We start from the raw sequence: 15617 nt of genomic DNA, 5'->3' as shown, positions 1-15617 counted from the left end.
ACCTATCAGGCAAACAGGCCAAAGTTGTCAGACGGACACACACAGGTCTAAGCACCTTTACATAGACATGCAACATTCTCAACAGCTGATTTAGTGTGAAAGCAGGTGCCAAACCCCTAATATAGAAGAACAACAACCACCACAGCCACTCAGTTGCCAGCTAGGAACAAGTCCCAGCCTGCTTCTCCAGGCCCATTCCAACCGAAACTTAGCTCCAATCCTCCCTACTGCTTCATACACACTCAGGCCTCCAGCAAGTTCCACACAGTGTTACAACTAACTCAGACTCCCTGACAAAAATGAGTTTATTGTGCCTGGTTTTCTGCTTTCAATATTTCTGCAAAATATGCTTCTTTCAAGGACTAACCCAAACTCCAGCAGAGCCAAAATAAAGATTCCGACCAAAGGCAAGCCACCTCACAGCTCAATTCACAGAGGTCTTTAGTTTTTAGCAGGCCCACGGCAGTCCCCCATAAGACAAGGCACCCCAGGAGCTCTCCATCCTGACTCTGCAAAATGCTGCACAAAATTACGACAGGATCCATACCAGCATCTTCTGCTCAGTTTAGTACTAATGTATTACTGGAGCAGTAATTCTGTACATTCAGAAGTACAAGTCTTTATCAAGTTTACAAACTGTAGCAGCAGGACGGTAGGGAGAAAAGAACACATGCTTTGTTGTTTGTCAAAGCTTCCCCAAGCTGGAGAGCACCACCAGAGTGTGCAATTGCTAATAGTTCCCGCCCTCATTCACCGCTCAAACACTTCTTCACTGAAGAAAACTGCATACCCCAGCAAACTGAAGCTGCCTGCACCAGACATTGTCTAAAGGAAGTACCCTAATTATGCCTATTTTAGGATTTACATTTTAATTTCAGCTTCAAGACAGCTGGGCTCCTCTCGGGGGAAAACCAACAGCAGCACAGTAAATCCTTCAGACATGTTTCCCCTGCTTTTCTTTCCAAGTTGCTGCTGTGGGGTTTTGCACTGGTTGAAGACACCATCAATGCACAACAAAAGGATATTCTAGCCTCTCTGGGTAACAAACTGTTAATGTGAGGACTGCCTAACCTGGGGCAGTAGCTTTCAAGAACTGAGAAGATTAATTTTTCCTCTCCTGAGGGTAAAATAAGAAATACCATATAGCCTTTCAGATTCAGAGAGATTAGAAAATGAAAAGACTTACTGAACAACTTGATCCACCCTTTCAAGACAAGAGCTGTTCCATATTCATGTGGCTGCCCCGTATCATGTGGTAGGGTGTCATTGGCTTGACTTTAATAAAATACAAACACTTCCATTGCATAATGCAAGTTAGCTCGTCTTTAACAAGGATCTCAGCTACAGAACCGACCCCACAGGTAGCAGCCTTAAAAACTGAAGTGATACCTAAAACTAGTTTTTTTGAGGTGGATTCCTCAAACTCACTGCATGAAATTCACAATAGGCTTTGATATCAACACTAACAAGTAATTAAATAGATATTTCAGTAATAAGCATTTTCACCTTGTGCTTATCAACATTTTAATATGAAAGTGACAAGAGATATACTGTCTGCAAAGAAGCTGCTCAAAGAATATACAGGATAAAAGCCAACAATGCTCTGATTAGTCCATCAACGTCACGACATCAGAAGTAATGAACAACCTCTTCAAGCTTCCTATGGATGCTCCAAAGCATTTCTAAGAAAGGCAATCAGAGTTTACACAGCCCCTGGACTAGCAAAGTTTCTTCTTCACCTATTACTCCCATAACATACCTAAAGACCTTTCAAATCAAGGCAGTGAGCAGGCTAGCAGTGCAAGATGGATTCCGCAAGAGCTGGGAGACAAGAGCTGCCAATTCACAGAAACAACTCCCTCAATAAGAGGCATCTTCCAGTGCAGGAAGACAGCCAAAACCTACCCACGCATCTCAGTACTGCCATGCCCCTTTTACCTGCTGCAGTGGGCAGATGAGTGCAGGGGATGTAGGAGGGAGAGCAGTTTCCTAATGCTCACTTCTGTGCCCCCCCTCTCCCCACAGGGCCAGCCTGAATTACTGACCTACCACATGCCACCAACTGCTGCTGCTGACTGGTCACCAGCACAGAAAGGGTTTGTGTGCTAGCACAGTTCTTCCCAAATCTCTATTTCTCTGCTGATATTATCACAATTCACTCGACAATTTAAAAACCTTCAAGTTTGCCCTTTCTGGATTGCAGGCACACTGAAGGGGAAATATAAAACAACATTAAATACAGGTAAAACATTAGTGTAAGATACTGAGTCAGGCTTATATAAATCACAGCACAAACCACACAGTCCTATCCTACTAATGGTCTGAGCAACCCTTATCTTAGCACACAGAAATATTCAGAGGGAAGTACATAATGCCAGCTGCCCTCAGGAAGTAGAATACCGGTTCCACATTACTGCCATTGCTCACAGCTCTGCTGTCTCCAGCCCACCTGCCACCACCCTGGGCTGCTTTGTGCTGTGACTGAAGTGCATGGGCTCTTTTGTTGGTCACCTAGAAAATAGCACCCATAGCATCTGAGCCCTAACATTTCAAGTAGCTCTAATTCAGCTTTCAGCTCAGTTCTTTGCTCTCTAAAAATAACATGTTTAATTGCAACTGGCTACAATTTTCTAATTCTTTGTGACCCCAAACCTCTAAATCTATTACCCAGAGACAGCCACAGTAATCCTTAATGAAGGTGTGGGTATGATGCAGCATGCTAGGGGCCATCTGGTTACCAGGTGTTTCCTGGCTTAGCTTTTCCTTACAACACACATGCCTTCTCCTCTAATTCCAAGGCAGGCAATTTCTACCTCAGGACAGTCCTTCATTAAAGACACAGGCAAGGGCTTTATTGCAAGCAAGTCAGCTGCAGCACAGCAACATTCAGAACCTGCAGCAGAAAGCCTAGAAGGGCTGTTTATTACTATACATATCTCCCTATGACTACAGCAAAAGACTGCGCCAAGTGTATTTCTGACTGTTAATAGGAAAGGAGCCAAGTGCAACATTTCACTGTAATCCTATGTCTTGTGTCCTTCACTCACAATCAAAAAAAATAAAAATCTTAAAAAGGAAGAGAGCAGGTCTTTTAGAACAGGGCCATTCATATAAAAAGCAGGTGATTTAAAAAGTACTAGGGAAGATTCACGACCAGTGTAATCTGATGTCTTTTAGGGAGCAACTTGTTCAGGGACTTTAGATTCTGTGATCCTTATTTTCAAAACGGAGCATTAACTTCCTTAAAATCCCTGTCTTTCAGACAGGTAAAGGGCTTCCAGCTTTCAGATACACATTTCTGCCCCTCACCTTCACCAGTGCTCTGAAGCATTTTAGAGATCTAGACTGGTAGAAAGTAAGTCATTTTTGCACAGTACTAGCGTTGCCCCAGCTCAACTTCTCGAGCTGGTTTCCCACAGGGTCAGGCAAGGACCAGGCACCGTGGGAGCAAACAGGCACAGGACCTCCAGAGCACCAGCTGAGATAAGCCTTGGCTGCCAAGAGACCGCATCCCAGACTACCAAACTGGAAGGCTTCTCCTGGTTCCCACTATCGAGCTAAGATTTAGTTTGGATAAAGCATCTCACATTTCAGGCAAAACCCAGCAAACATTCACTTGGGCACTTGCCTTGTTCTCGGGAATGGTTTCAGATTGGTTGTATACAAGTACCAGAGTCAGCACGCATAGCAAAATTGTCTCAGTATTTCTCAAACAGGGTAGGGAAAACTGATTTTTGGTTTTTTGCTACAGCAAAGAGAAAAGGCCTTGTGACTCCTTCCAGTGTACAGAAAAGGACTCTGTGCTGGGGAGCTTCAGAGAGTCAGGCTTGAAGCTCCTGCTGGCCTTGGGAATTAGTAGGATAAGAAATAGCAACTGCTGCTGCTCAGCACACAGGGCAGAAATGTCTGCTCTGCCCCAGCAGCCAAAAACCTGCGTTCCCAGGCCTGGGCATAAACACAGTACCCAACAGAACCACTGCTCACAGGCAGCTCCAGCAGCCCGCAGGCCTTGGTGCGGTCTGTAGGTCCGCTAGGCCTCACTGCCTGCAGGGATGTCAGGCCCTCATCAGTTATTGGTGGATACAAAGAGGATGATTTTTGCAAAGACAAGGCTGAAATTTGCCCCATAAAATCCCCACAGGAATAATTTCCAAGCCAAGAAGAGCTTCTCCAGTTCTACCGTGGATCAGGACCTGAGTAAACAGGACAAGCTAAACCCCAAACCAATGGCATACCTGTGATGAACATGCCAGAGGTTCTCACCACTAGCCCAGGGCCCCACCAGCTAGCACACACTGTCTATAGCCCACGATCCAAGCAAGACTCCTGTAAGCTCCTCAGAAGAGGAGCAACCCCCCATTTCAAAACGAGGTCCAGCAGGAGAATATCACAAGTTCTTCTTCCATGGTTTCATCTATATAGTGGGTTTCTTATTTATGTGGAGCTCTGCCCAGAGCTACGTCTCAACGCAAAATGAGTGATTAAACTGAAAAGCAACAAATGGAGAGAGAGAAACACTTAAATGCAGCCAGAGCTACAGCAGAAGGGGAAACTGTCCAGTACCACTACCAGTTGTGAAGTATTTTCAAGTTCAGCTGCGAAGTAAATCCATCATGGAAAGGGAAATATTAACGAGTGATTAGAGACAGAGCACCTTTATTCTTGAGGCACATTTGCTTGCTCATTTGACTATTTGCATATTTTAATATCTTTTAAAAGGAAAGTTTCTGCTAGAAATTATTTTCACAAGCCTCAAAACATTCTTCAAAGAGCTACTCATCTGCTTAGTGACACAGGCATGGGGCAGGGCTTGTTTACTAATCTAGGAGGATTAGGCTTCAATTTAGATCATGCCTTGCCTGCAGGTAAGGGCAGTAGAGCAAACAATAAATACACCAGACTTTCCAACTGCAAAGGCATGAGGGGCACAGAATGCAAAAGAAAGTTATGTTTATGTCATGTTTGGATGGGGAAAAGAGGGGAACACAGGGAGACAGCTGCTTCTTTGTCGTTCAGTCTCTAGAAATCCTGGACAGGCAAATTCTATTCCTACTGCTAGGTCAACTCTGAAAATAAACCTACCAGCTACAGCTGAAACAAGTCTCCACAGCTAGTTTTTCAAATAAAAACACAACACATGCCTCTGACCTCTCTTTTTGCCATTTTAATGCATGCAGAGATCACTCCCCCACTGGAGGAATACTGATTTTTCACTTACCTTACCGCTCCCTTAGGCAAGTGAGAGAAAGCCACCAAAACATTACCAGAGAAAACACAAAACCACACTACATCTAAAATATTCATTCCCTTGCCCATCCCAGGACACTGAAAGATCACTTAACTCCACTGCATACTGCAACAAGCAAAGACACTGGGGCTGACCTTGCAATAACTTAAAATGCAGAAGAAAATTTCACCCTCTTCAGAAAAAAATTACTACTTCTATCAGTATATAAAATGAATTAAAAACAAAGAATAACTCAGATCTTCCAAGTGACTGAAACCTCAGAACTGAAATTCACCTTAAAATGGCAGGGCAGTAAGGGCAAAACAAATCACCTAGTGCTGACCACAGAGGTATTTCAGAGGAATAACCCACAACGCCAACTCTGCAATACCATGTCTTCAAGGAAATAGTTCTTTCTCATCCTAGTAGTAAACATAGCTTCATGTCCTAAAGTACGGAAAACATTAGGTTTGCCCAATATTTTTTTTCAAGTACTTATTCCCTCCTCCTGCTTGTAATAGGCTGTAAAAAAAAAAAAATTCCTAAACCACTTATTTCAAAGTGTAAACAAGTTACTTTAAGTACAGCTTTCACCATCACCATGTTGCTCTGTCCCCATCACTGAAAGAAAATGGAAAATTCATAACCTCACCCAAAAAAAAGGAGTATCTGCCTGAAAACAATCAGTAGCATTTTTATCTGCTGCCTCAGGAAGGTACACACCTTCCACCAATTAAACTCTGCTATTGTCAGCATCTTTGCAAAGAAAAAATTAGTTACAATCGAGGGCTACTCTCTTATAAACAGCAGTTTACATATTCATTTGTGCTGTAAGACAATAAGTAGAATCAAGTTCATAAAGAGATTTCAAAGCAAGGCATGAGGCATTGTTTCAGCAGATACTACTTGACTTACTGTCAGTGTCTCAAAGCCTGAGGTTGCGATAAGGGCTTCAAAGACAGCTTAGTCCAAATGAACCAAAGAACAGCAAACCCCCACAATACTGCCAGCACCTGCACAAGTCAGCACTCACCCAAAAGTCAGTCTCTAAATAGACTCAAGGGCTGTGAGACGGCCGATGGGAAAGGCTTCATTGACTCTGTGCCTGTTGGTAATTACAGGTAACAAGGCAGGTCAGTGCTGGCATCCTGATACCAGCTTTACCATCTAAACAAACACACAACCATTCAGGCATCTGAAGAATCAATATCATAAATATGGTAAAATGAGAAAAGGTGTTTCTAACTTCGAGTGCCTGTAATTATCAATTAAAGCTTTGCAACATATTATTAATTCCACTTATTGCTAACAGTGATGCTGCAAGTGTAAAGTGGGCCAAAACATGCAAAGGCAGGGGGGGAACCCAGCCTAACTGAATTCAGGGGTTTTTTTGACCATAGAAACAGGTTTGTACCAGAGGTCATTCTAAGTGAATGCAATTTGACTACACTTTTTTTTCCAAATGCATTCCACAAAAAGAGTTCTCCACTATTCATATTGAAAGTCATGTTTAAGAGTATTTTTAATCCTGCATTCAAAATACTGACAGTGTTTTACGCAATACTAGTAGCATGCCATTTAAAATGATCCAACCAAAAGGATTGTAAGTATTATGTGTAAATCAATGCTGCTAATTTTGGCAAACTATGGGGAATATAAAATAGATATTAATTTTTCATATTACAAAATGTCTTTTATTTAAAGTCTTAGACATAAATTTATTATATGCTGTAACAGACAGCACTGGCTAATATGAAATGCTTACATTCACTATTTTGCTAAGTCTTATTCAGAAGCACAACCAGCTCTCTACACACCGAAAAGCTTAATTTTGCAGAACAACATGGAATGAAAGCTCTTATTTACCACACTCGATCCCTTGCTCTTTGGAATGAATCACGTTATTAACTGTTCCCACACACACACACAGAGGTTTGTTTGTTTTTAATTACTCTCTCACATATGTTTGTCAACTTTCCCTTTACTACTTCAGTATATACAGTCTCCTTCCTCCTGATTCATGGGTTTCTTCATCATTTTCTTGGGGGAGATTTTCTTTATGGGACATCAAATCAATCATGTTAGAAAAGATGGGGACAAAAAACTAACTTGCCACTTTCCTTCCAGGCACACTTAGCCCCAACCCTAAATGCCAGGTCTGCTCTGGACTCCTAGCAGCACAGACACTAACTCCCAGGGGTGTTCTGAGCATGCTGACAGCCTGTGAAGAGCATCCTTAGGGCCAAACTCTGCCCTGACCAAATCAGTGCAAATCAAGAACAACTCTGATACCAACCTGGAGGAGCTGACTCTCCTAATTCAGAAACCTCCCTCCTATTTTTGTGGCTTTCTCCCTGCACCACATATTTTCTAATACAGGTGCAGAGGAGCACTGAGGGAAGGTAGGGTAGCTCTGCAGATCAGGAAGCATCTTAGGGCTGGCACACCTGGCTTCAGTCTGATTCCCTCCCACCCTAAGCTACAGGTCAACAAGCAGGATGGAATATGAATGACTGAACACCCAGACCACCCCTTGAGCAAGCTCTATTCTTCTTTTCCTTTCCAAATCATTCAACTCCACCCCTGTATCTCTCTTTTTTGAGCCCTGGGATTTTTTTCCTCAGCCTTCTTGAACATTTTCTAACTGCTGAGGGAAATAAAAGCTAGTATGGATTTCAGCATGACTCAAGGGAAGCAGACAAACGCCTAACCGCGTGAACACGGTCTTGCTGCAAACAGGAGCAGCAGCCTGCCTGCCACGCCCTGCAACACAACCACCAAACAGCAGCTTGAGACACCTGAAAAGCACGTCAGGCACCAGCAAACAGGAATTTGTCAGTGAGAGGCACTGTGCATGTGAACATACAGCTGCTGTTCATCGAGCCATAGGCACAGTAGCTCAAACAAAGGTAGCAGCTCTGCTTTCCAAGTGATACCACATGGCCAGAACAGGAATGGGTGCCCAAGCGTACCTTAGCAGGTCATGTGGAAGCAGCTGCAAGAATGGGACAGGGGCTTTAAAAGGCTGTGGGGTCTCTTTGTCCCACAATCGGCCAGGGGACAGTGGAATCACATTAACAGTAGCAAGTGTTAGATGTCGGCATTGGGCGTCATTGCATTGCAGTGTACAGCCTCGGGTCCAGAGTCCAGATAAATTCCCCATGAGGGGATCAGGTCTTTCCGCTCAGACCCAGCCGTCACAGAAAGGCTGCTGCAGAAAACAGAATAACTTGGCACAGAAAGAGCTGGTTACCTAAAGCAAGCCCCAAAACATTAGAATTCAGATCCAGTCCTAAACCCTCCTTGAAGTCAAAGGATTTTGAATGCACAATTTCAGCCCATTTCACAGCAAACACAGAAGAGAGGCTTTCCTCGCAGTCCCCTTCAGTCTGTGAGCTTTCCCAGAGGTTAAGGGGGTCCCTGCACTTAAGGTCTGGCACCTTGCAGTTGCCTGCACTGGCTTAACAAGTTATAGAGATACCTTCTACAGAAAATAAGGAGAACAAAAAAGAGAGAAAGAGAGAGAGAGAGAGAGAGAGAGAGAGAGAGAGAGAGAGGAGACTTTACCTCAAACACAGCCAGGGTTTCTCTGGGCACAGCCTGGACAGCACAGTGGTTGAGCTATGAAGAGAAGGAGGCAGATCTGCACTCACAGCCAGCAGATCTGCGTTTCTGGCTCAGCAGTGAAGCACCTAGGTCACTTTTGAAGATCAACAGCACTTTCTACCATCCATCTCTGGATCAAATTTGGACCAAGGCTGGAGTTTTCAAAAGCATAACCATAACTCAGTTCAGAACCTTTATAATATTCCTACCCTATGTTCTCATTTTGAGATATTTTCTAGCCTTGTTCATCCAAGATCAGAACCTGAAGGAAAGTGGCAGGTTTTGTATGGTGAGGCAGCCCTTCTAACAGACAACGTACATTCCTCAAAATAGAACTGATAGCTCCTAGATTTAAACCAGAAACCAGCCCCTATCATTCTCTCTAGAAAATAAAGTGAAAACATAGGCTTAATTGAATCAATAGGTCTTATAATTAAATGCTGCCAAATTAGCTGACATGATTGGACTGGTGGTTTTCTTTTGGTTTGGGTATTTGTTTTTTTTAATGTTGTTTATCCAGAGGTTACATACACTTTAAATACAGCTAATTTTGCAAACTGCTATTGAAATTGAATTTAAATCTCCCTCAGGGGACTAAATGACAAGTTTCACAAACAGAAAAGTAAGTTTTCATAGACTCAACTCACTGGAAGCTACTGCGATCTAACCGCATTACAGCTAGTAGAAGTACTAACAGAACTCTTCCTACTTCTTGCCAGGGGCTTGACCAACACGAGACAAGGAATATTCCTCAGATCCCTGTACCCATGAGTGCCAATTGTATATCAAGGAGCAGAATTTGCCAGAGGGGCTAAATTCTACCTACAAATCCATAACTTAAGAGTTCACAGGTATAAACTGATTACTTCTCTGAAGGGGAAAAGTACCCCAGATTTTCAATAATGAGAAAACAGAGCTGAAAGGGGCATTGTCTTTTTCCAGATGGTGCAAGTCAGGTGCAGAATCAATGAATTCAACACAGTTATATTGATTTTCTCCACTTAACACTCTTGCTTGTAATAGGGCCATTGTCTCCCTTGTACTATATGAACATACACGTTTTATCTGGAAGATGGATACCACATGCTAAAATAAGCAAATACTTATTACACCACAGAAAGTTAGAAAAACAACACGCGGCGTATTGTAATATTGGTCAAGACTATCAACCAGCACTAACCTGTCTCGCAGATTACAGGAAACAAAGAGATTTGATAAATCTCTGTATTACTGAGGTCGCCCAAGCCTCACCTTTTCACCGTTATTGCTTTCAAACTAGCACACTAACAAAGATGCTAGATACTGAGTACAAACACCAACACTCTGAGACTGCTGCCTCGTTACCATTTTGAGTGATTGTGACAGGCTCCCCCCACCTCTCCAATCAAGACAAAAGAACAAAGATCAGTTTCATCTGTGAGACTGCTGTAAGGAAAAACAGCAGTAAGTATAAAACCATAAGGAGCAACAGCATTAGCTCATCTTTTCTCCTTAATACAGCAGCAAACAATTAGTGTTAAAGTAAAATGGGTCGATCAAGACCTCAAATCTTCTTAACAGCTAGCACAGTCCACCCATGTGGCCAGAACAATCCACATTAACCCCATGGATACATCAGTCCTTTCCCTCCAATACCTAGAAAGCAATTACAATTGTCATATCACATCTCCTTCTAAAACACCTTCCTATATTTTATTAGCATAATGGGTGATTAAAGCCACCCATGAAATAAAAGCTTTTTCCTCTACTGAGGCAGATGGCTTAAGAAACCACCTCTGTTTCCAGCACCAATCCTCTAAATCAGCTCCACCCTATGGAAATCAGTCTCATGCTGTTTTTCATTAGCGCAGATGCACTACAGAACTGCTGCTTATAAGCACACCTGTACATGAAGCGAAAAGAACAGAAGAAAAAGCACCAGCCCTAAATATGTCAAGACCCACCCATACTCTGCCTTAGTGTGTACATGTGTGTTTGGGGAGGGATAAGCAACGTAGTGATTTCATGGAACATTGTTCATTTCCATGCTTTGTCTCAAGGTACTGAGTACCACCAAACATCATCAAGGGTCTTCCACCACTGAGCCCACATACCTCTTTCCCTTTTCAGCAAAAACATTCCCTTTTCAGTTAAAAACATGTTTAACTTTTAAGCATGCTTAAGGCTCACTTTCAAGGGCAATTAAGCATGTGTTTAAACAACTGAATAAATCCAAATGGTCCAAAACAAGCATCTTTGAGTCTTAGGGAACAATTCTGCCTCTCAGCAGAAATTTTATTTCTTCATCAAGTACACACATGGACTTTACGGTAGCACACAAAGAAGATATCCAGATCATCAGATAATTCAGTTTAGAAGGGACCTTGGAAAGTCACCTACCCCTACGACCCCAGGATATTACACCTTTCCAATTTTCTGGCTGTTACTTATTCATGTGCATGTTAACTGCAACACTCCCAGATCCCTTTCTAGGTAAGGCTTCAATTCAGCAACAAATGTCCTGCGGGCAGGAGTGCCTCTTTGGGGAACCCCAATAAAGCCAAGGGGTGCATTTTTTTCTCTTTTGCTGTGAGCCAGAGGTTATACCAGATCAGTTCTCGCTACAGTCACTGCCTGTGCTATAGGCAAAGATTTGTAAGGAACTCAGGCCTTTGGACTGACCCACCATTTATAGAGAAGCACTACTATCAGAGCTTGCTTTTTTTTTTGCTCCCCCCCCCCTTTCTTAAGCTAATTGTCATTTGTCCCATCATGGCAGATCAGATTTCTGCAGCGGCATTACAATTTCTGTTAGTACCTTGTGACTTTGTAGAACTTGCACTAATAAAGAGGTAACTTTCTGAAAGCCATCATCATAAAGTCCTCACAACCTCAATTCTTTTTTGACTTCTCCCTCTTCTCACCCCTTTAAAAAAACAAACCTGTCTCCAACACATGTGTATGACACACCACATTTGGGAGTGATAGTTGAAATAGTCCAGCAGAGTCGGCAATGGGCCTCACCCACCCATTTCTGTGTTCAGGTATTTCTAGCAATTCCCAGGGCTCAGACAACCATTAAATAACCATGGGGCCACAGCCCGCTCTGGTGTCAGCACACATAGCAAATGTTTCCTCTCATGGATCCAGGTATATCATTTAGCAAACAGTAACTCATACAGAAAGCAGCATGACACAGGCTGAAATGGAAGGTATGCTTCTGGAAAAAACATCTAGCAACAAGGGAATTCTTAACCCAGACTGCAGCAATTTATTTTGGTTCTACTACGATCAGATCACTCATGCCCAGGCACAGTACCTCGGGGTCATTAAATGATGACTCTTCTTTATTGTCAGAACACATTTAAAGAGCACAGCTAAGTGGGTACCAACATAACATACCGTAACAATTACATCAGATCTCTAAATCCAGGGTGCAAATGCCACTTTATGTAACAAACTGCATTATAAGCACAATGAACTGCCCTCCATGCTCAAAGTGTGCTAAAATTCTCCACAGAAGAATAGCAACTTTTTATTCTCACGATGACAGCTCTTTGGCTTCTCTCAAACACCCACAGGCAATGCGCAATATGGGTACAACAAATTGTAAAGTTCCATTAACCAAATCCTGTCCCTTGGGTAAAAGATGAGAAGACTGAACTTATGCCACCACACCTCACTGCTGAAATCACCCCTTCCCAGAGCCCCGCTGCACCAGGGCTCACCTGCGTGTTTCATTTCCGTACTAAGCCACTGGCGTTATTTTCAGAGAGTTAGTTTAGCTCACCTGTAAATGTCTGAGCTCCAGAAGGCTGGTACCACATTAAGACTGGGGTCTTGCTCACTGCTGAGTGCATCATCAGTGTTTTGCAAATGGGTGAAATTAAATACGCAGTGGGGAATTCAGTGGTTCCTAGACCCAGGTGCTACAAGGGTGAGTTTGGGCTCCATTTTACACATCACACTCAGAACCTTAGCAGCAGAAATATACACCCAGCCACAAACTTAACTGGACCGTCTCTGTGCTAAATGATGAGAGATTTTAGCACATGCAGGGAAGGTGCCCATTCTCTCATTGTTGGTGAATCACTTCTTAGTGATCTATGAAGTAACGGCAGGGGTAACTTCACTAGGTAATGGGCTCTCAGCACATTCTCTCTCTCTCTGTTCCCAGCAAGGGCTGAGATGCTGTGATCACGTCATCCAGTCGGGAGGGAAGCGAGAGAAGCTACAGAAAATAAATACATTCTGCAGCTGAGCCTCTACTTGGGTGTATTGGATATGAGATGAGTCTAGACATCCCTGCAAGTCTAAACCAGCACAGGTGAAAAGAAACAGGTTCTTTCACAGGGTGAAAACAAAGGTTGAGGGAGAAAATGGGAAGAAACAGAAAGGATATATGCTTCAATCTTGCAAGGAAGAACCCTTCCGAAAACAAAAGGGACAGGTTTTCTGAGCTGTAAGCAGTGCAAATGCTGGACAGCAAATGATTTTTGAGAGAAAGGATGGAGAAAGATTTATTGACACAAGCACAAAGACATGACAAATTATGAAAAGGGATGCTAGAGAACTACAGTAAGCAAGACTTACAAAATACATACAAATATATCCCATTCTACGCATGATTTTACGTTGATGACCACTTATATGTGAAAACCTGCTATTTCATATCAGGAAGAAGCCTACATGAAAACCCACCAATGATCGGTGAATATCTTTATTCAGAGGAAACCTGAAAGTTCCTGCTTAGCACGGGGAAATAAATGATGTCAGTATCTTACATACAGAAAGCAACTCTCCCGGCGTGCGGCACACCCCCTTCTTTCCCAAAAGTGTTTCATAAAGCACATTGTATTCAAATGGCAGGTCGTAATTAGTGTCTCAGACATATACGCAACAAATTGAGGCAAGCAGTCTTTATTTGGTAGGTCACATTCGGCGCAACATTATGGCACCGCAGAGCTGCATATGCTCACGGCTTGTACCTGCAGCACTTCAAGTGAGGCACATTTTGCATAATTTTCTCTTACATAAAAAGGCTTTGTTCTCCATCGCCTCACTGCGGTTACCAGCCTCCCCGTGCAGAGTTGTTTCCTCTCCACGGCTGATCCATTCAATACCGGGCATGATTTTATTAGTTTTTTCCCCTCCCCGATGCAAATTAAAAGCGCTCACAACCATCGCACCCCCTTGTCTCGCACAACGTTCTTTGTTCAGCCTTACAGATCCCTTTAGAGGAGCTTAGGGGTGGGGGCAGGAGAGGACAGAAGGTTACATCCCTTAAGGGGTTTTACAGGCTAGAGATGCTCAAAACCCTTGAAGGCAGTTGGCAAAAGCCGACTGCCCCTACGAAGACAGGCGTTACCGGGGAGCCGCCCCCTCCCTCTACCTCGGACCACGGCTCCGGGATGTCCGCAGGGGCGACCCGCTCAAACTTCGCCCCGACTCCGCCTTCAGTCAGCGACCGCGCCCGGCTGAGGGGGCACGCGCGGGCCCGAGGCCCCCAACGGCTCCCGGCGGCCGCGAGACGGCAGCGCGCGGGCACCCCTCCCAGAGGCGCCGGCCCCGCGCGCCCCTCCGACCCCTCACCCGCCGCCAACGGCGGTTTACGTCCTTCCTTCTCCTCTTCGTCCGACGGGCACCCCCGGCCGGCAATGCCCGCCCGCAGCGGGGCGGCGGCGAGGGGGCTCGGGAGGGTCCTTACCTGAGCGCCGCGGCGGCCGCCGACACCGGGACGCGCTGCCGCGCCGAGGGGCAGAGAGAGGGCGCGCCGCCGCCGTGCCCGCCTCAGCCCGCCCCGCCGCTCTCGGCGCTGTCGCCGGGACGCGGCCGCCTGCGCGCCGCGAGCCCCCGGGACCCGCCTCCCTCCTCCGCCCCCGGCCCCGCCCCGGCCCCGGCGCCGCTCCCGCAGGGTCCCCGGGCTGCCGCCCCGCCCCGCGCCCTGCCCGCCGCCCGCAGCGGCCCCTGCATTGCGGAGGGGGCCCCCGGGCTGCCCCGGTGCCTGTGCGGGGCGCGCTGCCGTCCCCGAGAGCCGCGGGGCGCGCAGTGCCGGCCGGCGGGGAGCTGTTCGGGGTTTACAGGGAGACGGTCGCGCACCGGCGCCGAGGTGCGCCGTGACAGCCGGGCCCGGCCCCCGCCCTGTACCCAGCCCTCAGCCGAACCGGTGTCCCCCTGCCCGGCTCCGCCCGTGGTCGATTGTCCCCACGGTCGTAGAAAAGCATCCCCGAAGTCCCTCACCTGATTTCATTTGGATCTTCCAACGATGCAAGTCTCGGCTCAGTCCGGTTTCTCCTTTTCCTCTGGAGAAAGAGAATGAATAATGGTGAGATAGGTTAAAAACCCACTTTTACAGCACCTCCGAAACGACACTGCTGCTAACTTACAGACTGCTCTTGTAGGGCCAAGCTCTCCAGCTATTTCCTAGAATCCAGCGATAAAAGATATCCGGTTACTTTGTCACTTACCAGCTTCTCAGGCTGAACTTTCCTCCTCAGCCCCTCAGGACATCAATTACTGTTTCTGTATTCCGTAAAGCAGGCAAGGGCAAAGTCATCCCTCATGCGATGCCACGGCTGTGGTGGAGCTACAGCATCGGCTCATCTCACCCTTCCTAGTCAGAATCACTTTGTTTCGGTTCCTTTTGCTGGAGATGAAAGAGTAAAGTGGTAGTCTCTCACCTTTTCTATTTCCTAAACAAATCGGTCTAATGGGTTGGTTAAAATTGAATGTGCAAAAGCCAGTCTGTCAGAATCTTAACCAGCAATTCTGAGTATGTCGGGTATGTATTAGCCTAATAAATGTT

General features: G+C 45.2%; 1 protein-coding gene across 41 annotated transcripts in view; it reads right to left on the bottom strand.

Annotated features, from left to right (window-relative positions):
- MAP2 (microtubule associated protein 2) overlaps positions 1 to 15396 on the bottom strand; it is a 226813-nt gene extending 211417 nt beyond the window's left edge. For 36 of the 41 annotated variants that reach the window (XM_054829439.1, XM_054829433.1, XM_054829432.1 and 33 more), the window contains exon 1: positions 14520 to 14671. The gene's annotated coding sequence lies outside the window, so the exon portion shown is untranslated. Of the gene's footprint in view, positions 1 to 14519; positions 14672 to 15052; positions 15115 to 15279 lie in introns of those variants that run through there. The other 5 variants (XM_054829437.1, XM_054829431.1, XM_054829451.1 and 2 more) reach the window with 3 other exon arrangements.
- Positions 15397 to 15617: the final 221 nt, after the last annotated feature.

Source organism: Grus americana, chromosome 6 (genome assembly GCF_028858705.1).
Source record: "Grus americana isolate bGruAme1 chromosome 6, bGruAme1.mat, whole genome shotgun sequence".
NCBI classification, from domain to species: Eukaryota; Metazoa; Chordata; class Aves; order Gruiformes; family Gruidae; genus Grus; species Grus americana.
This window is presented reverse-complemented; position numbering and strand designations above follow the sequence as displayed.